General features: G+C 36.5%; 1 protein-coding gene and 2 long non-coding RNA genes across 3 annotated transcripts in view; all 3 read right to left on the reverse strand.

Annotated features, from left to right (window-relative positions):
* Nucleotides 1-26,384, reverse strand: part of jing (AE binding protein 2 jing) — a 118,450-nt gene that overhangs the window by 55,529 nt on the left and 36,537 nt on the right. The gene's annotated exons all lie outside the window — the stretch shown is intronic.
* LOC148227483 (uncharacterized) overlaps nucleotides 1-26,384 on the reverse strand; it is a 42,555-nt gene that overhangs the window by 6,026 nt on the left and 10,145 nt on the right. The window lies entirely within an intron of this gene.
* LOC148227484 (uncharacterized) lies at nucleotides 8,925-15,331 on the reverse strand. Its single transcript, XR_015811889.1, has 2 exons — nucleotides 12,822-15,331; nucleotides 8,925-11,847 (listed from the first exon to the last, which is right to left on the reverse strand). It is a non-coding gene; the product is annotated as an uncharacterized LOC148227484 (long non-coding RNA).

Genomic DNA, 26,384 nt, shown 5'->3' on the forward strand with positions numbered 1-26,384 from the left:
AAATTCCCTCGGCTTCCGGAACGTCGTGGTTGTCGCCGTGTCGACGCCTATCCTCGGACCGGAATCGTTCCGTCCCAGCGCCTCCATAGCAGCGGTACGGGTCGAACGACTCGTATGGTAATGCCTCGACTGCCCGCTGCTTTGTGATTTCAGATTGAAATTTATGTTTCCTCCGGTGGCGCGTGTACGCTTTGAATTTTTATACCGTCGTACCTGTTTTTTCGACGACACGACGACGACGGGGACGTGCCCTGTCGCGATTTATGAGGTCCCTAATATGCTTCTAAATGTGTGCGAATTTTTATCCAAAGCAGGAGTTGACAAGCCTTTGAGAGACAATAAACCCAACAAATAAAGTCATAACAATTTATAATATTTTGAGAGCAATAAATATATTTTTACAAGAGGAGTTGGTTCAAACCGCAATTTAATTAAAAGTAAATTACAAGATTTATGTAGCCGTGCAACGATACATTTTTGTGTAATTTTTATTCTAAAAAGATTATAAAACACATTTTTTGATATTTTTGAATAATAGTAGTACATTTTTTCTGAATAAAAGTAGTATAATCAGCTGAAGTAAAAGTCTGGTTTATTTTACTCGAAACCGTATTCGATTCGTAAGAAGCACTTTGCCGCAAAGTGTTTGAAGCACTGATTACGCCTAGTCTACTACTTCAATTCAAACTTCCTGAATAGATGGTCATCTATTCAGGAAGTTTGAACATATTTATTGAAATAAAGGTCCTTTAACTTTGAAATAACGCTACTCTTTATGACATCGTTCAATGCTCTCGCCCGCATGTCCATCGAAGTTAAATTATTATGTCATCGTCATGATTCCATTACTATGCTGCAACGCAACTGCAGTTTATTGAACTTTTCTAAATTGCCTCTCTCGCGCAGTAAGTTCGCCATGCGAAACTTACCATGACCTACGAGACTATTAAAAAATATGGTCCCAAATCCGTCTTTATCATTCTTCCGAGCATCTGTCACGTCGTCACCATCGTCAAAGATTCACTTGTCACTCCATTTCGTTCGCACCCTCCCCTCGCCCCCCGTCTTCGCCAGAGGGAGTCTATGTAAAGAGCACCATGTGCTGATAATGATAGGTCTGAAGTAATCACACGGGCCTGTCATAGACACCCCCCGCGGGGGCATTCGAGGCGAGCGCGCACACATACACTCCTTTGTTGAACGGGGCTCTCTAATCCTCGGTTTTTGCGGGGGTCTTAATTAATTCCAAATTTCCATTGAAAAAATCATGGCCAGAGTTAAAACGAAAAGTTAGCACCGAACACGACAAATATTAGCGCCTGTTAGCGCTGCGTAAATAGTCACCGCCTTGTGTAAACGGAACAAGTTTAACGACCGTGTGCGTTAAATCGTGCTTTTTTACTTAGTTTGGATCTTCCTTGATGGACAGGGATAAAAAATGTACTGTTTCACGAGATCATCCAGCACTTTTGGAAATGGGTTTCAACTATGTGAGAGTTAGACAATTGCAGAACGGAGGGAGGCTAGATTTTTTTTAGACTTGAATAGAAATTATTTATTCTAAAATTTTCCGTTGCAACATGACATGATACATATATATTTTTACCAGTGAAAATATATTTTATCTGGCAGGTGTTAATATATAATACATTTTCATACCTTCTCATTATTTATTTACATGCGATGTTACAGTGAATGTGTATTTTTCAGTAAAGTTATATATTTCACTAGTGAAGTCTAAATATATTTTAACCAGTAGATATATACTTCTATTAGCGAAAATATAATTTAACTGATAAGCGCTAATATGCTGTTCTAAAATGTCTATTTGCTGTTTAAACCCAAAGCTAACCTACACGAATTAACCAAGCCCAACTTGACCTAATAAAAGTGGTATATCTAATTATAGTTTTAGAACTTTCATTAGGTCAAGTCCAAAATACAAACAAATAAATAAGCGGAAGAAGTACAGATAAATTTCGCATATTGCTCCATAGTTTGTCTGAACTTCGATATCATACTATATTTTAAAAATGTTATTCTTACCGATATTATTTCTGACTTCTGATATGAGAGTATTAGTCAAAGTATATTCAAACTGAATTTTGGCCTATAGGAGAGCGCAAAAACAATTATCACTTTTCAGTAGTCAAAAATTCACGTCAAAAGCAATAAAATCGTGTCGGCACCGTCGCAGTGGGAAAGCTCGGTAACGAGCGTTGGTTAAATTTTTGTTTAGATTACTTACTGTAAGTCGTAATATTCTTAAGAAAATTCTTTATATGAACGCTAGATAATCGAGCTTTTCCACTGCTGATTTTATTGCCTTTGACGAGGATTCTGAACTGGGGCCCCCTCGAAATTGGCTAGAATTGGCATTTAATGATATACCATGAATTATTATTAGGGGGAAATATAAAAAAACGACCGGTCAACTTTTAACTCCCACGTGTCTTCTTGTATAGACCGAGCTTTTCTTAGCACATGGCTTTAGACTCGGAGACAATGTACGAATTTCTTTATGCAACAAAATAAACGTCTGCAGAGAATGCGTTATTTTCCGGTATCCCCAACCCGTTTTGACCTACATTCCGAAGCATCTGTCTATTTTTACGCACGGAAACAGCGCACACTAGTTTGTTTTCGACGGAATCGATTTCGCATTAGAGTCAAATGAGAATTAGCAATCGTAAATCAGACAGCCGCGCCGAGGTCGGCAAAATCGCTCGGTCGTCCTGACCTACCTCAGGTGACGTAATCGGCGCGCGGCTGTTCACCCGCGACAATTGGCGCGACACTCCACCTAGTAGAAGGCGGGCGGACGCTCTCCTGCTCGTTGTCTTGTCCACTTGCACTGCAAACCGGATATATTACATCGTGTGCGAACTGATGCCATAGATAAAAATAAACCGACAATGCAAACGCGACACGCAGATGAGCGCCGAGACTCGGCTATTCCCGTTCGAAAGTGCAATTTTGCTAATCGTTTTAGAAGCAGTGAAGATAGACAAATATAGGTGTCACTTCCGCGTGTTAACCGTAAACATGTTTAACGTATCGTTAACCTGACTCAGTGTCCCGTATTTTGATATAGCATTCCATAATGACATAAATATATTTTTAACAGAAATTTTCAGTATTCAGTCAACTCCTGTAACATTGAGCGATCGTCCTCGTGACTTATAAATTAATACAAATCGCTAAGAATCAATTAGATACATATGTAAATAAACTAAATCTTGTCTTTAAATCACATGTTTTTTAAAGCATGTGATTTAAAGACAAGTAAAATAAACGTGCTACAACTGGCATCATCTTTTGTTTCGAAAAATTATGAATTATGCGTGTACATACTATATATTAGTGTTGAATAAGGTATGTAGATAGCTATCTACATAATTTATTCCATTCGCTATTTTAAATAGACAGACAAACAGAACGAACTTTCAAGAAGTGTAGTACAGATTTCTACACTTTATCGCGGTTAAGAGATTTTTAAAATAATCCACGGCAATGTATAAAACGCATAGGTTAGTAATAGCTTAATCCCATTTATTGCACTTGACCTACACCTAGAGCCTCTCGCACTGCTCATGCAGTGTGTCCTGACTTGCTTTTTTAAGTGTATGCGTGTCGCTGATGCTTTTGCTCGTTTACTATATAAGTTAAAGAAACGTTAAAAAGTACACGTGAATACTATTAAATAGTTTTATTACAAAGCGATATTTCCTGGAACGTATCTACCGCGTAAATCGAGGGATGAGAGTGTATTGTCAATCATGCTGAATAGAAAATGAATAATCATTATGTAACGTGTTACACATGCAATAAATCTTGAATGACCTTTTATGATCCGTCTGCAAGTTAGATGCTTTTTTCTACCATGACCGGTTACTGACACGAATGAGTGCTTAACGAGTTTAAGAGTGATCATCACCATATCTTGTGTCGGTTCGATTCGACATTTGTGCAGCACTTAATGGCGATTTATATAGATTTTCAATCGAATTTGAACCCTTTTGTGCATTCTTGACCGTTCTAACTAGCATCGCGAGGATATCCTCGCTCGGCTAGCTTCCGGCTCTTTGTTTGCTTCCTGCGTTGGCCCTCCTCGTGCGTATGCAAATTCCACAACAATTACACTCGGAGTCGTCGCCGCCTGCGTAACAAGCGGTTCGAGCGACCATTGTCGGCGATGGCGAAATGAAGAACAACGCACGATTCCGACGATGAGGAATATAATCGAACGCGACGGGTTCGTGTTGTTATGACATGACCACCGCTGCTCGTGTGCACTTCTTTGGGAGTTATGAGTATGCTTCATGTCGTTCAACGGCAATACATTGTGGATGCGTTTTAAACGCACGCATGAGCTAATCGATATGTCATGGTCGATGCATCGTCGCACGAAGAGGAGCGTGATTTTAAAAAGCAATAATGTATCTATGACACAGGGGAATCGAGGATAAAAAATTATTTTTAACACATTACGGTCGATTTACGCTGCGATATTCGCACGAACCTTTAAACTTTGATACTGTTGACAGCAAAATAATATCGATACATCGTTACATGTTTTGATTTCAGTTTCTCAGTAATCATATCAATAAAATTACCTACTTCGGTGACTACCCAACTGGTGGTATGCGTTGGGGTATTGACGGCAAACTTCAGATTAGGGATAGTGATAAAATAAAGACTCGTATTTTATCTAGTCACAAAATTGAGATAAAATTTTATGGAAGGACGGAGACTAAAATTTATTTGTGTATCCCAAAGAGACATAATATGACAAATTACAAACAATGGAAACATTTTCATGGCGATTTGCCTTTCAGTTTTTTTTTGACTTCGTGCGTTTTCGTGTAATTAAATTGTGTTATTTGTTTTTTAATCATTTTTTGATAATACATGATCTGTATTGGGATATTTTTTATCGAATTTAAATTTGTAATTATTTTGTTTTGTGATTTTTACTGTGATCGCTAAAAAAAAAAGAATGAAAGAGAAGAATCTTTTGAAGATCATCTTTCCCAACCTATAAGATAAAGAAGATATCAATGATCACAGTGATTCTGAAGTCCAAATATGTGCAAGGCCGCGTGTCATGCCTTTATCACTCGTCAAAGATTCTTCAAAAGAAGATACCGCCCATGTGACGTTGGATTGATCAGAATATGACCCTCCAGGAAGTTTAAACAATTTTGAAGGTGTGCCAGTTCATTGGTGATGATTCGTTCTAGACCAGGGGTAGCCAACCCAAATGATCTTGCGGGCCACTTTGGAAATGCATCATAAATCTGCGGGCCACATATAAAATTATATATCCCCATATTAGATTTAGATACACTATAGACATTTTTTGGAGTGAAAAATTGTCTATAGTGTGTTGGCGATTATAAAATAATTATATTTTGTTCAAGGCGGGGCCGCTGGTTGGCCACCCCAGTTCTAGACAATATCTATTTAAATGGAGAGATTTTATAGTCTCGGTATTAAAAAAATTATTAGTTTTATTATTATTTATGGAAATACATAGATTGAAAAAATACCACTCCTAGAATTAAAACTCCTTATTTAAAAAAAACAACGAGTCCACATCACACACACTTAAAAATTAAATTTAAAATTTCATTAGTGTTAAAATATATAATATGTATAAATAATAATAGAATAAGTTTTTACGAGTGTGTTTTTCATAATAATTGTAAGTAGTTAGAATAAATATGTTCCTGTTACATTGTGCAAATATCAAGCAAAATCTCAAAGTTGAACGGTTGGATGCCGTGCGAATATCATCATAGTGTTAAAAATTATTTAAATTATTTTTTATTTTCTTGGTTCGCGATTCACAGTTTTATTGTAACTGATTTCATAATTAAAAATACAAAATATGTGGGATATATTCATATTCAAATCTAATTGTGCACACAAACGCAACGCAAGGTTTCTGAAACGCACAAATTTGTGCACACGGTATTTAATATGTTAACGCAAATACGTTTAAGAGTTTTTATTTTTCATCAAAAGTAGTCGGATAATTTATTAAATATACATATATATTATACATAAAAGTGATAAGTTTCGCGGAAAATTGTCGACATAGATGTGCATAAGCGTCAATGGACAGCGTCACGTTTATTTTATCATCGAGAATTCACATCATGTATTCATGGTTGTCGCTTGGATGTTGCACTATTTTGTAATATAATGCAGTTGTACATATTTTTGCTGTGAATTAGTTAGTTGAGTCTATGTATATCGTACTGGTTTTGATTTAATTAGTTGTTAATGCCTTCCGTAGTAATCAATCATCGTTTCTCAATTCAATTTATTTATACATATATTTGGCTCAATTTAACAGAAACCCTTACTGACGCCTTGTCTTTCCCCTTCACTATTGAACACGGACTATCAAGATTAAAAAATAAATACACCGTCCCATAGAGCAATACAACATTTAATGAACATTAAGCGCAATAAATATAAAAAGTTTGCCAACCAATTGCCATAACCGTTGTTTAACTAGGGTTTGCAATACCGGTATTGGGGCAAAAATCCAGAAAAATCCAAAATTGGGGCAGATAAAATTGATCTTTCTTCTTCGATAGCGAGTTAAATATGGTTAACAGTATCGATGTGAAATATGGTTTACAATATCAATGGAAATATGCATGTTTTTTTAGGCAGCCCTCGACTCTTCACTCTTATCAATTGAAAGGTAAATAAAATGTATCGCAATTTGCGCCAAAGTTGCCGCCAATGTCAATTCGACCCATAACCTTTCTGGGCTCAAATTAAATTAACTAAAAATAAAATATCTTAGGATAGGAAAAGGACATAATGATTACCGCTTTTAATTAATAAGACATTTTAACTCGAAATGAAAGTATTACGGCCCTAATCAAAGTATTTTTTACGCCACAAGCAATTAGGAAGCCCGCGCTTACTAACGCCACTCGACCGTTGCATTCTCCCGCATCGTTATTATGCAAAAACCGACTCATCATTATATCTGATGTATAACATTTGCTGCGATGATTATATGTTTTTACAAGTCATAAGTGGAACCTCGTGTTTCGCCTCTATCTTAAAACAGTACTAATTAATTCAAAAGCGGTTCGTCACAATCGAGTCGCCTCGGGTTCAATCATGTAGCAACCGTATTGGAAAATCCCAATTTTCCCACTATTGGAAAATATGCAAACATCAACGTTAGTCGATACAAAAGTGAAAAATATCAAATCGCCTCTATCTGGACAAGTTTAATTAAGTCACAGGTGATTTGTCAACCAGTCGTCGAAAAGAAAGAGCCTGTCACAATCGAGTCGCCCGGTTCGAAGTCGCACGCTCGCCAATTTCGACGTTTCGTTGACGCTGCGTGACGTCACAATCGCGGAAGATGATATCATCGTCCGCGGCTCGCGCTCTCGGGTACGTAATGCGATTACGGTTCGACTTCACTTTCGATTGGCGCAATGTAAAAAAGTGGATTAAAAACGTAGCGGCGCCGCTGCTGCTTTTAACATTGACCCACAAAAATGTTTGTTTGGCCGCGAACAACTGTTGTTCTGCGTTCGCACAAAGGTTGCCAATTAAAACGGAATGCACATTTGGCGCCGAGAAGGTGTGGCAGGTGTATGTGGCGCATTGTTCTCTAGCGCTTTCTCTTGCATCTATATTAATCCTGCTGCTCGATAACGATAACGAAAATATGATCAACAGATGCGCGGTTCTAGTAATGGTATATTACAAACACCATGGCTTGTAATCGTACATTACCAAGAGCCAAAGCTTGTCTTCCGGCCTTATAAATAGAAAATGTACACAAACTTAACCAGACATGAAAATGTATGTAGATCTTTGTTAACAAGCTAATAATAGAGTTCACAAGTTTGTGCCCATTCCATTGCAGAAAACATCATAGACGCAGCTGGTGCATTATGGAGCCGTAAAACTGTATAACCTGGAATCTAGATAGATAAAATACGAAATGTATTCAGCTTATGCTAGTCCAATTACGAAAATGTTCTGTTGAGGGAAAGTAAGAACAAATTTATTTTAAAATAAGGCTCATTTAGATGCATTGTACTTAAAAAATACCCAAGAATCGTAACGCTAATTCATAGATATACGTGTTTTTAGCATATATTTTTATAAAATTTGGTGCTAATAAAATAACGAATTTTAGCATTTCTTTATAATTCACAAATTATACTTTAAAAGTACAATTTTAAAACCACTTATTAGATATGTATAAATTATAAGTATACAATACAATTTAAATTATAATAAAAGAGGAAAAATAATTTAAAATGTTGAAAAACACAAACATGAACACAAAAATAAAATATATGACAATTAATTATACTAAGCTAGTACCATGATCAGTGACAACTAAATTATATTTTCTAAAAAAATGTTCTGCATCTACACTATTTGTTGGACACCAAATTGATTATATATCGGCATTACCGAACTCTATACTCCGTTTCTTTGAGGTCTATCCATTTCGTCATTAATCATAAGTGAAAAAGAGATGACAACTCTGGGTGTACGTCCTATCAATTTGCTTTAAAGTACAAGATGCAGTATACTTCGATATATTACTCCTTTCTATATTTTAAACAAATTTAGAGATATTAGAAATGTTACTATATTTTTTTATGTTAAAATAGTGAAAGTTTTAAGCTATCAAAATCAATAATTTATCAATCGTTGGCATTTACGTATGTATAACGACAACAATTTAAAGACGTCCGTGCGCTGCGAGTGTCGGAATAACAATGAAGTAGTTAGAACGTATATAACTTTGCTTGGGGCATCTGTGTATCTACTTTGCAATTTTCGCATTTTTAGCGAATATCGCACTAATCGCAAAACGCGATAATCACGTATCTCTACTAATTTACGAACTGAATACCGCAACTTATTAGAACAAACATTAAAATGTATTTCGCATAGGAAAAAATATAAAATAAATCAACGACTTACTTTCAACAGGTTGAGAGCATTTCAACGAAAAGAGTAGGATAAGTTAAGGATTTATGAACGTGTGCTGGACACGGCCGATAGATGATGGTGGAATGTAATTAATAAAAAAGGGATTCGAAATGTATTACCTAGAGACACAAAGGGAATGGAGAGAATGATCTATATTTTAACTATTTTAGTTGATATGATATTAATGACATTTTTGGCTTAAGGACTAAATGAATACACTCACAAAAAAAGGCGCAAATATGTACACGCGGTATTCAATAATGTTAACATATTGCATACCAGGCATTATTCCAAAAAATGCAGCCGTGCGGTCGAGGCTTATTTACGAAAATTAGAACTTAATTTTTTAGTTAACGTTTAAACATCAAATTTAAAATACAGTTTCGAAATGATCGTCTTTTTAAGGATCCAGGAGACGATCAATGGCGGTTGTCAATCGTTACGTGATTGACGGTTTCGAATGATGGAAACGATTGACGCTGCGTCAATCGCTATGACTCATTCGGTTTGTTACGCCGTCGAAGAAAGTCGTATCGAATCTGTCAAATTTTTCTGATACGATCCCGGGAAATCCGGGACGATTGTTGCTTTTAGTAACTACCGATCTGTCAAGATGATTTCGAACACAGATATGACGTTTATTGCAATTACTCTTGCGGTTTCTACTCAGAAAAGAATTGAAAAGAATCAGACGTTGGTACAAATTGAGGTACCGCTTCACTCATGAGCATTTGCAAACAATTCTACAAGAAACTGAGCCCTATGATTATACTTTTTTTTCTAATGGACCAAGAGTCACGTTATTAGAGATATTTTTAGCCTATTTACACATAAGGTCATTGTTATGCTTTTCTAACATTATACCTCCTTGCTTACAATTACAGAGGAAACAATAACAAAATAACAATTTGAGAGAAACGCGGACCATTCAAGATGCATAATGCGATTTTCCAAGACAATCTTTCTGCAAACCTTCGACGCAAATTCTAAAAATTAACATAAACCGACCGAGTCGCCGTCGTCGCGTCGTTTTGCATTCACTCATGGGACGGTTAAAATCCCACTAGAAACTTTTAGACTAGCATCAGTGCGGGAAAACCTTGGAGATGTATTATGCATATTCGTCATTCATACGTCTATGTTTTAAAACCGAAAGCGATTTACATCTCAACGTATTCCGCGAAAAACGTGGCGTTTGCCTAGAATCGAGCGATAATAACTCTCGCTTAGCATATTTCGCACACAATGGGAGAAGACCGCGACACCCATTCAACGCACGCGGCCTTCGGACTTCGATCATTAACATGAAAACAAATAAACGAAGCGGAAAGCGAACGTTCCCGGACAAAGAAATTCAACTGGTTCTATTGTAGAATACTGGGGGGACAGGTGCAAAGCAACTGCTTCACACAAGGGCCGTCATAAAATAGGCAAAGATACGACAGGAAGACGACTTCCTATAAGTGCAACGGCACAATAAAAAAAAACACGCGGAAGAGTCCACCGCGTCTTCGTCGCCTACGCGGAGGAAGTACCGCAACCTCATAAATATTTATTCGCGAATTGTCATGATTCATCGCCGCTACCCGAGTGCAAAAGCAGCGGATGGCGTTGGCGGTCTATTGCTAAATTCCTAGACGGGTCACGTATTCACGATGCTAGCCGATAGCTTTCAATAGTGCACGCGCGGTGACAATTCTGGTTTTTCACGTGCAATACGCAAACTTGTTCTGCTTGCGATTCCGTGGAAAGTGAACCCAAGAAGCGAGCTGTTTATAATTCCTTAGGGCTAGTTGAGCAACGCGCACGGAGTAATCAGTACGCGCATCTGCCTAGTGTTGTGTGTGTGTCGTAACATTCGCGAGCGAAACGGGAAGCTTGCGGGTTCGAACGTGATTTGCTTGCCAACCGCGGATCGGCTCGTTAACCCCTGGAACATCGTCTTTCGAATACAAATTTGCGCCGCTTTAGAATAATGGCAAATTCCCGACAACGACGACAAGCAGACCTTTGCCTTATTGGGAATCAGCGCGAGCCGATTGCGACTTGTTATCGACATGCGATTGTGCCTTGTAGTATATTGCCTTGAAATGAGAAGGTGAACATTAATGCAGTTGCATTTGCAGCGACAAGTAGGACGTTCTGCGGAAGTGCTGTGTCAACGTCGATGACTGGAATGGGCTAGTGAAGGTCTTATGATATCTCTGATACAATTATGTTACTCAGAGGATTGCAGGCTTGCGACGTGCAGATCACCAATGAAAATGTGGCAGAGGAAATGGATAACTAGTTCGCTTAAAAGACTTTTTGAGATGGCTGATCCTTGATATTAATTTAACCGCTGATCCTCGATATTAATTTAAATTATTCATCCAAATAGTAGTTAATTGACAATTCTTAATAAAAAAGAATATAAATCTTTTTAGAGGCTATAGAAACTCAGAATTAATGTATCAGAAGAAACGACTCATTAATGTTTGAAGTGAATAATTGCTTCAATCGTTATCGAGTAATCCGTAAACGCGGAAATCCGGAATCGAAACTGCATCACAGGATAAATTTAATTGAAGCCGTCATAAATTTTCTTGGGTAAACCAACAAAAATCGACATTGACGATAAAACGTGAGTTTATCATTCAATACGATGCAACCAAGCAAGTTATACAATGCCACAAGAAGGGCACATTATCATCATCACGAGATATTATATGAATATAACAGGAAAATAAAGAAAAGTTGTTATTCTTTTATACGAAAACGTTAATGGATCAAGGCTGGAATAACGTAGTCCGTAAGAGGCTGGACTGATAATCCAAAGGTCGCAGGTTCAGGTTCCGAAACAGACTCGAATTTTTATTTATAATTCGAGTCTAATGAATCTGCTAATTATTAAAACTGGCTCCAGCTGCAAAGTGACATTTGTAAGCTGTAATTATAGTTTATAATTGATAAAATATGTCACTTATTCACAGATTTTGTATTAAGTCAGGTCTTTCACCACTTGGTGTTGATCTATTGACCTTCTACGAATCGTAGCTTTATTATGTAGTAATTAAACTTTTACGAAAATAGCAGCATGATGTTACAAGTGGCTTTTTTGGTTGGCGGCCACTGTATATAGATAATCGATGATCTGAAATAGCGAGTGTACTGGTATGTGCGTATTAGATATTATGCATTTCCTTCTATTTTACTAAGAAATGCTTAATTCTCATATTTTTACATTGACGGCTAAAAATCAAAGGAGCAGAATAAATTATTCTCACATTATTTAGCACGCCGATAAAGAAAATATGACGCGAGCAGCAAAAATAAGAACAAGTGAGCAACGTAGTGAGCATCAAAATTGTATGTTTATGGACGAATTACTTTTAATTCAGATATCACAATCTAGTCGATAATGTTTTATTTAAAAATTAAATTATTCCATACACAAAAAAGAAAAACTGAAATTTTAAAATGTTTGTAAAAACCAACATGCATTCAGAACCGAAACGAAAATTTTCTATTCCTGTTTGTTCACTTATTTATTGTTACTGTAGCAAGTTAAAAGCGAACACTAAAGCCTAGGGATTATTTTGCGGAGCTCAGTCAGACTTGGTGGAATTATCCAAGCATTAGAGCTTTGTGCAACTGGGAAGGAGAGTGGAAGAAGCTCAATTGGCGAATACCAGGCTATTATGGTGGTCTCCTTTACTCGGATCGCGTGACGTGAAGTGTAATTAGGGACTGAGTAAAAATCTACCATCGACGCGGGTAATTAGCAATGTCTCGCCAATTATGCGACGATGTTGCTCGAACCAAACAAAGGATCCCACATCACACAGCACATCGCAGAAACGCACCAAGGTCTACTGCAACTCGCTAACAGCGCGCAATGTGCAATGACCTAAATAGAAGCAGTTGCAAAATGCATTATGTACTTGACGATTATTAGAATTCACGTCTCACTGAGCAGATATAACTATTAAGAAACATGCATTCGTAAGCGCATGCCTTATCATAATAAAATAATTTAAAAATACACAACATTACTAAAAGGAAAACGACAGTGCAGTATCAACAAAGCGGTATTGAAGGTCGTGCGTTTATTTTATTAATGAACTGCTTACTACACATTCAGTGCGATAATAATACGGGCGTGTATAATCGATTCGAAATAGAACCGCAAACGAATGCATTCTTGCTTACATAAACATATCGCCGTGACATGTTCGAACAAAAGCTAGAATTGTAAAGCCACGGCTGTACTAAAAACAATTTCTACATTCAGTACCTGTGTGTCAATTAATAATGATTCTGTAAAATCCTTTCAGTCAAAACTAATTCCATTCAATAGAAAAGTCCGATACAGTAGTAGATGAAAATATGTATGTAATTAAAGGTGTAATAAAGACGACAAACGACGAAAAAATTGAAGAGACTGGGAGCATTGGAGACGAAGTAAGGCGCCCGTTCTGCCGAAAATATTGCTGCTGTAAGTAAAAGTATGGCCTAAGACACGGAATTGTCGATTCGTCGGCGTTTGCAGCTTTTTGTGCTTTTCTTATGGTTCCCTTTGGCGGATTATGCATGTAAACTTGCACCTATACCCGTATAAAATTCAGATAACACAAAAACTGAAAAAAAAGTCCAGAGAGCATGGACAGCAAATAATTTACGCAGATTTTTGAAAGAAAATCTTCTCTGATGGGGCACATTTCTACCTCTCTGGGTATGTTCATAAGAATAATTACCGCATATGGGGCAAGGAAAATCTATTACATGCCCATAAAGTGATTTGTGCGCATTGTGGTCAGGCGTTATTGTGTCTTACTTTTTTGAAAACGATAAAGGTCGGACTGTAACAGTCAATGGTGAGTGCTATAGACGCATGATAACCGATTCATTTCGGCACGAAATCGAAGATATTGATGTGGAAGACGAGTAGTTTCAGCAAGACAGCGCAACTTGCGTGAAAGGTGCTTCAACTAGCCGCCAAGATCATGCGATTAAAAGTCATTGAATGTGTGATTAATAAAAAAAACTGTGTTTTTTCATAAGTTCGGAAACTGGACTGGAAACGACGATTCAACTCCGTTACGCTTTCATTTTATTCCTACAGAACAATACATACAAAGTACGATGCGCGCGGACAGCACCTGTTGATTCATAATCATATTTACGTATTTCGCAATCGTGTATTTTGAACGAAAGAAAATTGCAAAATAATGAATTAAAAAAAACTTGTTACCAGTTTTTCGTTGCTATCAAAATAGGTCATACCAAATAAAAAATGAAACAATACACATCACTATAATTGCACAACAATATGCTTAAATTATCAAAATTGTATATTATTCACGATACGATATCATCGCTGAAAACAGAGGAAACGCTTTACCAAGAATCGTATCGATGATTATAAACGTACGTGTACACAACTAAGCCGATTTATCTTTTCCAAATAACATTATCGAAAGCACTTGACGATTCGATTGCAGGTCCGATACGCGATACAGTATAAACGAAACAAATATTTATACAAAAACGCGAGGGTTTAACTGTTTAGCATATTTTTTTGGTAACTCTACATTGCATGTCGGACAGCATACAATAATCCAAAAATTGCAACACGCTTTTAAAAACCGCTTAAGGATACGCATATAAAAAGCCGATGTAAACTTGTTATATATTTCTGCGAAAAAGCTAAATATATAGTAAGGGTTCTAACACGCGCACCGTATTAACCACATGTTCTTGCGGTCAATAGATATAATATAAAAATATATATATACTCATCGGCGTTTCATTCGGGTCGAACGCCTTCGGACGAAAACTCACGACACCGGAAAATGACCCAATAAAACGCACACGTACCGAGCTTCAAAGGGTGTTTTGCCGAGAAAAAAGTGTCTACTCAGGGGGCGTAATTAACACCGTGTTTGGATCAAAGGAGCAATTGTGGCGGAAACAGCGTTGCGGTGAAGTACCGTGTATACGTGGTCGTTATTATTTTACCTCTGGATTCCAACACAGCGCGTGAATCCGGGACATTGGCTAGACTAGCCAGACAGTTCGAATTCCACGCAGCATAGTCTGCGTAATTCGGGGGATTTGCGCTTTAATTAAACTAGCAATTCAGCCAGTGGAGTGCAGCGCACAAACAAGTCCCAAGACGGTCTGATGGATTATTTGCAATCGACGTTATATATTGTATGTATATGCGTGTAGACGAATACACGTAAACCTGATGTTGAAGATGCTTTCGGGGCCCAAATTCCATTTCAGCCCGAAGCAGACGTCTTTATTTTTCAAGGACACAAGGACGGGATTTAGAAAAGTTTTACGTTTCATGCCCAACAGTGGATGAGAACCCATAAAATGCGAGTTCGTTTCGTAAAACTGGATTCAAGTGTCGATTCGCCAGAATGGAAACTGCTCCCGTGACATTGACTTCATCATATTCAGTCACTTCATACGTTTAACCCCTTCAACGTTATGCTTCACTGTTGAAAGTGTGATCCGCAGTGACACGAACTTTTTGCCGCTAGCGGATATATACACACCAAAAAATTATTTTTTGGGGTGATATATTTTAAGACATGGAGCTGCGCAAAGTGGTGATCTGCTGCAGTCTTCACACCAGTATTTAGATTATTAGTACTAATAAATACTAATAAACTTAGTAATATTTTCGTACACTTTTTACTCTAATAAATAATGTTTAATTTGGCCACTGCAAAAAGCACAGAATTCGACAATCACACACAGAGTTTTAAGCATAATCACATACACATTAAGTTATTTTATTATAATGGCTAAACAAACCGCTCATTATAGGACCGCTGAACTGCAGCTCCTTCATATGATACATACATATTTTTTGCTTAACCAATCCTTACAATAAATGTTCACTTTGTCCTTGACAAAGTGTTTCCGAATTTGAATTTAGATTGGCTTATTTGCGTGGACAATAAAGGGCTTACTGCACCGTGACAGGATTAAATGCACGCACACGCGCGAGCCCCTATTGAACACGGCACAGTGAATTATTTACTCGGTTCGATAGCTCGGACTGGCCTGTCGGTTCGGTTCTGTTTTGTTTTAATCCGAGTCGCTAACACTAATTCCAATCGGCATTATAAAACACCTAAGCGAATCGGGAAATCTGCAATCAGAATGGGCTAACACTGATACGCGTAGAACGTAGATAGATCGTAGTTAATTAGGACACTTTGATCTTATCAAAATTTCAAAATGTAATTACGCTTCTCTGATAATCTGCAAACTATCGAGGGGATCGTTTCATCTTTCGCGGAACACATGGTCGGTTGGATGGATGGGTGCAGCTGAAATATAAAGGCACACTTGTGCGGACGAATAACCAACCCCTTGCGACAGGAAAAGGGGTAACGCGACCCTCCCTATGCATTTTTTTAAAATCACTCGATTATCTTCCATAACCGGTTATTGTACGCACTTGGATGCAAGCGTATCGATCGAGCATTGCGCAATGCAAATGAATGTATGTACTTCCCCCGAAAAAAAGAAACCGGATTGAGCATGCGACCTTGACCCTCTTTATGTCGCTACAGTAAAAAACGCGGAAGGAGTAATTATAGCGAGTTAAATTAAATATTTTACACTATTGATTGTCATTTAACCTTTTTACATACATTTCGGCCCCCATGGGAACGACAAACCCTCGCAGGAGGCGAGGGGCTAAACCTAATTAAACAAATATATTGAAGAAGCTGCTAAAATGAGGGGTGCTTCGAGAGGAACGGCGGCTTTCATATAACACTGTATTTTAGAGACCGAACATAAACTTTAATTTGTACAATGCTTGTTATATTATGAGTTGGTTCTAGTACGGAAATTCTACAGAAAAATCAGTTAGTGCATTCCTCACTTCACTGCTATGGGTTGCGTAGTTGTTTTCGTTCAAAAAAATATAGAGTCAATTATCAAAAAAATCGATGCAATGTCTTAGAATTCTACTTACATTATCTTACATATTTATCGAATCTGGCTAATTAGATTAAAAGTAAACAAATTAAAGTTGGACCGCGAAATTTTTAATCTAATCTTGAATATAGTCTCTAAATTATCTTTTCACACGATATACGATTCTTATCCAAATGTAAATTTTCTCTACTAAACATAGTAAAATGCATTTCCTAATTAGGGCGCGGCATGACGTGGACGTTGCACGTTTAATTAATTAAAGCAATTTAAGCTATCATAGTCGAGCATACGTGCGCTCACTGGCATGGTAAAAGAGACCATCTCATGTGGGCGATTTGCAAAATTTGGAATGCAAATTTTCCCTCGGAGGAGAGGGTGGGAGGTCGCATGCAAAACGCGGTAGGTATGTCAGTCAGGCATTGGCTCATCGACCGATGACTGGTGCAACCCCTGCAACATCAGCCCCTATATAGGTTAGTGGTGGGTGCATGAGCGTCAAGGGTAGATACGTAAATGCGCCGGCGATTATATAAATACACCCCCTCCCCTCTGCCCACTTCATCGAGACTGTAAAATCAATTTGAGCAACGCGAAAATCAATTTCACGCAGAGATGAAGGATGGTGATTGGATAGTAAAAGCTCACACGACGCTCCGCTTTTCACACGGTGGATAGTAGTGAAGTTTGCGTAGCTCGAGTTCAGTGGCATATCTATGCGTTGCATTTATGTATTGCGACTGACCCGTCACGTTTTAACCATGCGCATCAGCACATGCCATAAAACTTTGAAAATGGCGAGTGTCACACACCATTATCATTCCGCCGTGCATGCGTGCCACATACACATTAAACAGTAAATCATCGAACCTCCAACGACGCGGACCACCCACCGGTTCACCTCTTCCACTGGCTTCTCTATGAATCCAGCGGAGCTCGCTTCCTCCTCCTGCATCGAATGTGCTCGTTGCTACCTATAATTATTTTCGCTCTTATGCACACATACACCGGGCAAGCTATCGTGACTTTTGCAACGGGAACCCACCCACGTTTCGTATCGCATTACCCCCCTATCCGCTGATGATCGAGACGTATTGATTCCTACAGCGGTGCACAACCTTGTATAATACATGGTTCAAATGTTCCCAAGTTCACTTTCGACTGTGTATCTCTATGCTGTTGGTTGACTGCGTTTATAACGCTATTGTGCGACCGGTCATTGGAGCGTGAAGTAATTTGATGGTAGATCCGTTTTTGACTGCGCGATGTCCATTGAGAAGCGCATCAGAATTTGCTGCTGAACCGAAACCAACGCTCTAGCCTCCAAAGCAAGCTTAAATTGAAAAATCCAAGAATAATTTACGTAGACCGAAGAAAGTAGAAAAAAATCAATAGCAACTGTAGTATGCATAAATCAAGATTGAATGTGCATATATAACATAGAATATGGCTTCATTGTCTGGAATCCAAGTGCAGTAAAGTACTACTCATTGTTTGGAGAGAATTGGACTTTTCTGTCAGGTTACAATGGAAGATTTAAAATAAATAAATGTATGGTTGAAATAGGGAAATATAATATATAAAAAATATTTTTTTATACAGTTTTTCAATACCCTGTTTTAAAAGTCACGGCACGCCACTGCTACGGGAATAGCACCGTGATTATCTGACTATAGCTATAATTATTTATATTTTTGGTATATTTTCTTAGAATTATTTAATTATTGTACACCGAAACAAAGTCGCGAGACAAAAATGATAAAAATTATTACGAGACTATGGATCGTTTCTGTTTTTATAGCTATACATTTTTACAGTTGACCCAGAGAAATTTTAGTACAATGTCTCTTATAATTCCGAGGCAGACCACAAACCAAAATATAAAAATAGAGATTATGTAGATAAACAGTTTTTACAATAAACTAAATTACATATGAAAAAGTTAAGTGGCAGATTTAATTCCACAAATTTAGTGTAATAATTTTTATATTTACGCGTAAGTCAATGGCTTGAGTATTGTAAATTATAGACTAAGTACTATTTTTTTTAAAAGCACAAATAATAAAATTGGTTTTCAGAACAAATATGTTAAAACCTTTGTATTTTTTATCCTATTAATAGTACCTTACTGTCTGTCTTTCTGCCCATTACAGCGTTAGATTTATATTGCGTAGACATAATTAGCTATGTAAATTTCATGACGCCAGAGTTCACTGTGCGAGAGTTTTTGCTGTTTCAGCAAATGTATTTTCTGCTTATATTATAATGTCACTATACTATTATATTTGTCCCATATATTGTAATTTTATTGAAACAATATAACAACCTTTTTAAAATGTCATAAGCAAATTAAAACTAAAATATATATTTTTAGAATATTACTATATCTTCTCCTTAGATTTATTTATATGTATTTATTAAAATACAATTTTGAAAAGCGAAGCTGCTCATATTTCAAAATTAAAGTTGCGCCACAAACTTGCCTCGCATATACATCACTAATTGAAAATGTTTGATAGCAGGTTTTTATGATATATTTTTAAATCAAGAAGTACTCAAAATATCACTTTCAAATGTATGGTATTAAATTCACGGTAGACATCCAACCATTGTTGATATTAGGTTATGCTTAATGAGCTGATAACCTGTGAATGCGAATATTGCGTACACATTATTCTTTTTCTACGGGGTAACACTAAGTATTACACGGCTATTACGGCTCCTTGTTATTATTATTCTTATATATTACGACTCAATAAAGATTAGCATAGTTATTTTCGTGGGGCGCTTTCTCCTACGAGAGAACAACTGCCGCCACCGACCGAAGGGCCTTGAGGGCGAAGGCCCGATTCAGACAGGTGATCGCGGGGCCCCGGGTACTATGGGGGAGAAGACGTCGGCTTCAAACGCGATAAATTATTATCGTGAAAAAGCGAACGAGAAATAAAATAAAAACGCGTAACGAGTAAAATGGGCGCGTATCGATGGCAGCTGAGCGCGCTAACGAGACGACATCAAAAATACGTGTGTAGGCATAGTAATATATAGTAGATAGGCAATAATTGATAATTCTACTGAACATAAATTAAATTTACGGTGGCCACAAATTATGTTAATAAATCAACGTGGGCATGTATAAATAACGAAATAAATAAAGCGTGAAACCAAGTCGGTGTATTTGATTGATTGCGATACGCTAATTCATATAACATGTACATATATGTCAACTTGTATGTGTGTATTTATTGCATTGATAAAAAAATAGTAATATAAAAACAGTAAAAAACTAATTACCATATATTGTATAATGGCGATCTAATATGTTTGATACAATTTAAAAAAACGTTTATGGAAGGGGGAACTTTTAAGTGCAAAATTGTGTTTGAGTATTATAGGTTAAGGGCAAAAAGGTAAACGACATAATTGGGGCAGCAATTTTATGAACTATGAAAAAATCAATACAACTATTTTTGAACGTAGGCTTTCAGTCTTTGCAATTAGAAAATGAGGAACGATGTGTGCATTAACTCGAATTATTTTATAACCGCCCTAATCTCTTCTATCATTTAGGTTGTACATGAAAAAAAATATTATCTATTTATATTACGAGAACAAATTGTTTTGAATCAGCTAACACAGAAAGACGAAAATGACAAAATCTTGCGCCATCAATTCGCATGATTGACGAAAAAATATGAACGAATATATTTCAGGCATAAGGAAAACATATTATATTTATTGTTTAGCGTTGAAATACGATAGCGAAAGCTCACTCGAAATTTTCTAAAAAATCAAAAATAACGCTACACCCGATTATCCATCCACAAACCGTGAACGTTTAACTCGACCGTCTAAAATCATCATCAATTCACACGAGATGCCATCGCATACGAACGGATATAGTAGAGGCACAACACGTTCGACGACAACCGCGTCGACGGGGCGCTTTGTTTGAAAATATTCCCACGCGCCGACGAGCAATTATTCGACGGGGGGCCGGGGACTCCGCCCCGCCAAACTTACCCTTCGGATTCTCTTCCTTCCGAAACGTCGAAAAGTTCGCGAAAACGACGCTAAATAGCCTGCGACACGAATTTCGTTGCCTTCGACGATTATATCGATCGAAGTGTTCAACCGCACCGTGTGGAATGAGCGAGCCGAGCGTTCGCTCGCCGAAGCGAACTCCGAATTAACCCGCGCTCTCTCGAAGCGACGAGAGATGTAAATTCATAATATATATTCTATATCACGTGTTTTAGAAGTTAAGCTGAGTAACTTCTTTCACCACCAAATGACTTATAAATAAATACATTTCGAGTACGTTATTAGTGAATTCTGATCGCTCCGTTAGAATGGGGTGCAACCAGTGGCGTAATTTATAGGAAATAGTTTTTTTAACTACCATAATAATTCGCAACTACTTGATAAGTGTCTTGTAAGCAATCGAATTTTGACTAATTATCGGGTAAGCAATAATCCGCGTGACCAATATTCCTGTGAGCAATGAAAACCGAACCGAAATTTTAAGCCCTCGTGCAAAAATTACGCAAGGACCTTTAACATATTTTTTTTTAAATATGAGATGATTTTTACTACATGTTTGTACATTTCACATATTTCAGCAAATAAAAAGTATTTAAATTAGCACTGAAGACAACATTATCTAAAAAATTTACACTCGATATTGATGAAATAATTTCTACCAAAATATTCAAAGTTTCGAGCAAAAAAGATGAACTTCTTTACACATACATATATCTGATTTTAAATTTTGATGTAAAATAAAATGTAAATTTAAATTTATTGTTTTTATAATTAATGTAAATTTAATTAGAAAAACTCAAAACTACTATTTTTTATAAAGGTAAAATACATTTTTGCACGCTACTATTTTAGCGTTTTTTTTTTCTGCGACTCAAAGACTTTTCAAATAAATTTAACGGTCCATCTTCGTGTGTGCATTTGATACCACTGATCCCATTTTAGTTTTTAAGATGTACATAAGTAGTACTGTATATAACTATACTATGTTTGCGTTAACACAGTCAGTTCGAGAGCTATCCATTTCATCATTATTCATAATTTAGAAAGTTTGGGTTTACAATTTTTGATAAGCTCGTCTGTAATATGTGCAAAATTGCGAATAACTAACAAACTGTATCGTGAGATTAAAGTTTGTAAGCAAGCACATTTAATTCAGATTGTGAATCAAATGCAATGACAATGTATGAACACCCTTTTCACATAAACTATAACACCAGATAGGCGCAAACAACGTTTTATTGACAAAGGTTGATCCAAAAAAGAGTATACATACACACATTCTCTACTTAAGTAAATGCGTTTAAATGTGGCATTAATTTCATTCCTATTAAGGTGCGTTTAATTTAAAAGTATCAGAAGCCATTGATTTTAATCATGGGTTTGATTTGTGCCCACCGTTTATTACATAGTCAGTTATGTACGTATACAGTAAATGTAATATTTATCGAAAGCTTATTAAACTAAAAACATAGCAAATTTATACATAAGACTTTTTATAATATATATGATGTAAACCCAAGTGCGTACTTAGCCCTGTAACATGAGAATGTTTTTTTGAACAGAGAGAAATTTGGCGGTCAACGCGTAACGTTACACTTTGTGATTCTAAACTCTCGTTTAATTAGCGACTAAAAATACAACTTGCTAACAAACAAATTGCGTAAGTTGCAAAAAAAATAATAAACTTCGAACTCTCCCCTAATATTTTTTTCGCATAACCTGCGCAGGCATTACGCAAACGAATGTTATCTAACTTTTCGAGTTGGGTGTTTTAATTGGTTTTAAAACTATGGATGTAACACAATCCAAGAACATTCCAGAATCTGAATCTAGAAACCCTATAACGATTGGCTAAATTTCATAATAAAAACGCACATACATACACTCCCTTCCAAAAGGGTTAGATGTGTACACACACGAATTGACACATGCGCGTAGCCCTCCGCGAAGCTGTTTGTCCGCGATGTGCACCCTCGTGTTTATACAATTCAGCGGCGTTAAAAGCGTGGGGCGCGGCGGTCATCCGATATAAAAATATAAAAAAAACGACAATGTGACATTGTGACTTTTTTATTTTACTCACCACTGGACTGACCGGTCGCACCGGATCGGCGACTTTCAATTATTGACGTTCGACACGACAACGAAATAAAAATAAAATGTAATAAACATAATGAAAAAAAGAAATAAAAGAAGTACAGTTACGCCTGCATTCGACCTTAGCTGTGAACTTGGCTCAAAATTCGTTCACCGTAGTTTTTGCGTAAAAAAATGACAGAAGAAGGCTACGGCGAAACGTTACGTAAGGAACGACACGGAAAACCTTGAACGTTTACAACTGCGAATAAAAAAACGATTATACATATAAAAAAAGATATAAAGCAGTCGAGACAAAAGTGCATAGTAACGGGTAATGAAGTCGGATGTCTGAATGCGAGAAAAAAAAAGCATATAAAAAAATGATTAATGATACATCAACAGTTAGAAAAACTACTATCCACAACGTTAACAGAGCATCCGAAGTATATATTCATGGAAACTTAATAGTTTTCTTTAAATTCTACTTAATAATCGCCAAGTGGCAGAAATTTCTTTCGGCATTTAAGCGGTCAACATATACTGCTTAGAAATGCTACCCTTGAATTTATTGTGGATACAACAAGCACATTTTATGGGTCGAATTTTGAATTGCAAAGATGGAAGTTTTAGTAAAAAATAAGCTTATATTTAGGGCTTTCAAACCGGGTAAGAACCGGAACCGGGTACCCGCAGGTTTTTAAAGGAACTGAGAACCGGACAATTTTTAACGGGTACCCGGTTCTTTTTATTTCAATATGATTAAATTTTTTTAATTAAACATTTGTTGTCACACGATTTTAAAGAAGCAAAATTCTCCGTCTTTTTTGTTCTATTTTGCAAAACAGATTAAATAAACCCTTCTGGGCAACGAAATTCGGTGCTTTCAAGAAGTCCGTTAAAATTACATCTGCATACAGAGTAGGTAGTGATAAGTGTGTCAAAATTCAAGATGATTCAAAATAAAATTCAAAATCCAATATATAAAATATTCGTAAATTTGAACTTCGGTTCAGTACATAATAGTTAACAAAAATTACCCTGTTCCTTTATAACAAAATATCCGAGAACCGGGTAATGAACACATATTTTATCACAATCGATAAAAAAGGAAAGACGGGAAAAAATTAAAGCGATTTATGCATTCAATATGCTATGTTTGCATTCAATAGATGCACAATTTCAACATAATTTATTATGGTACTATAAGTATTTACGTACTGGCTTTCATACTCGGTTTCGCTTGTGTTTGTTCTCAGTTATATCTTATTCTTTAACACTTCATACAGCTGCCAGCGCATATAAATAGGTGTTTCGAATGCTCCACTTGTGACATATAATTTGTAAATTCTTGTCACACTAAGCAACTGTTCTTGTGAATTATTTATTGTCATGGTAAAGACAATGTGAATTGGGGATTGAGGCGAAAATGTACAATAACGTATACATACATGCATTCAATGCCTTCATAACCAATTGCATTTCATTGTACAATTTTAGCATCAATTCCTCTTGAGCATCATAATAAACCACCAACGTTGTTGGTTAGCTTTTGCTGTGATAATATATTTGTATTCAGAGAATAAAATAATTAAACTGTATAATATGTAGCTTCTTCTTCGTCAATTATCTTGTCAAATATGTAAAATTAATGTGCTATAACTAGCATCAGCTTTAAAACAAAAAATGGATTCATCGATGACTATTACAATAGTGAAAATTACGTTTGTTTAGAAATCTATAAAATATACAATTAACAAACACAAACTACTAACGAGCTAAGAGCACTAAAAAGTATTTCAACTAAGTCGCGCAAATAAACAAATAACACATTCGTATGTACTTTATATGAAATAAAAAAACATGTATGCATAAAATATAAAGAAAAAACAGAATTTTCAAAACAAAAAATGTATGCATAAATATAAAAAAGAGATTATATATAATATTATATTTTATACACTGAAGGATCAACACTATTTATCTTTTGTTGGAAGGAACGATGCCATACTTTCACCAAATTGTTAGAAGCTGGTCGATTACTCTATTTCTCCGTGTTCCAAATATCTATGACAAACCATTCAAAAGTTTGTGAAAGTATCACGTAATCACAAATAATATTTATTTAATGACACCTGAACATATCAACGTAAGTTTGGTTGTATACTTATCGCGAGTATGTAAATTTCTATCGATAAGCTATCTATCTATCTCTTTGCTCGGTATGTGTAAGAATCTATAGTGCAAGATTATCCCGTTTTAATCCTATCTACATATTATATTTTAAAGAGCTGTGTTAACTTAACAAATATGCATTAACGTTTTGAAAAAAAATTATATTCATGTATTAGGTAGAATTTTCCATTCACGAGTTGAAAATTAAAGGTAAACTTTAAAAGAATTATATTACAGAAGACAATGAACTATTTGTTGATATATGATAAATTTACAGATATGCAAATTATCAACAAAGGATGACTCAGTTACGTGTGACAAGAAAAACATAATGACCCATTCAAACGGTCGCAGTCGCGCGCTGAAAAATCGCAAGCCCGTGCGCTTTTTATATTCGCATTACGGCGCTAAGTGCATTCGTCGAGGCCCTTTGTTATCTCGCCGACCGAGGCACGCGTTATATTCTCTCTCTCTCTCGTATGCCGAGGATTATTAAAGATACGGGGAGAGCCCTCGGGGGTCCCTTTGACTGACACGTGTCCGGCGGGACGCTGCGAAAACCCCTCGGAGGAAGAGGAGGACCGGTCCGCGGATTACTGCCGAAACGTGACCGTTAAAATTCTGATAGTATTACCGCGTGACTGAGAGCGTTAATATTTAATCGATGCGATTGGCTGCAGTTTTACGATTGAGAACGCAATCCCATAATAACTTAATGCGACGGAGGGCAACCTGAGCCTTAGGGATCTGCACTCAAGTGACGCGGAAGAGAGAATGATAAACCTGCCGGAGCGGAGATTGCTACGTGCTAGCCTTATCTCGATAAAACGAAGTTAACCAATCTTACCTATGCAATCAAATAGTTAGCGATAGGAATATATTATATTATTAATTAGTTATGTTATTCTGCTTTAAATCACATCAATTTATACACGATCGAGATAAGCATTAGATTATATATTATTATTTTGTCCAACTCCTTGATTGGTCGTCGATTTTGTGAGCATTTTAGTTATTTTTAAAAATAACGTAAATATTGTTTATCAGTTTAAATAAAACTATTAACTTATCTGTTTTCAGTATATATGTTTCATATTAACCCATTGGTGGGTTAATATTAAATTGAAATATCTCATTTA

The sequence above is a fragment of the Plectrocnemia conspersa genome, unplaced genomic scaffold (assembly GCF_051122295.1).
Source record: "Plectrocnemia conspersa isolate PC_06_02 unplaced genomic scaffold, ASM5112229v1 ptg000013l, whole genome shotgun sequence".
In the NCBI taxonomy this organism is placed as follows: Eukaryota; Metazoa; Arthropoda; class Insecta; order Trichoptera; family Polycentropodidae; genus Plectrocnemia; species Plectrocnemia conspersa.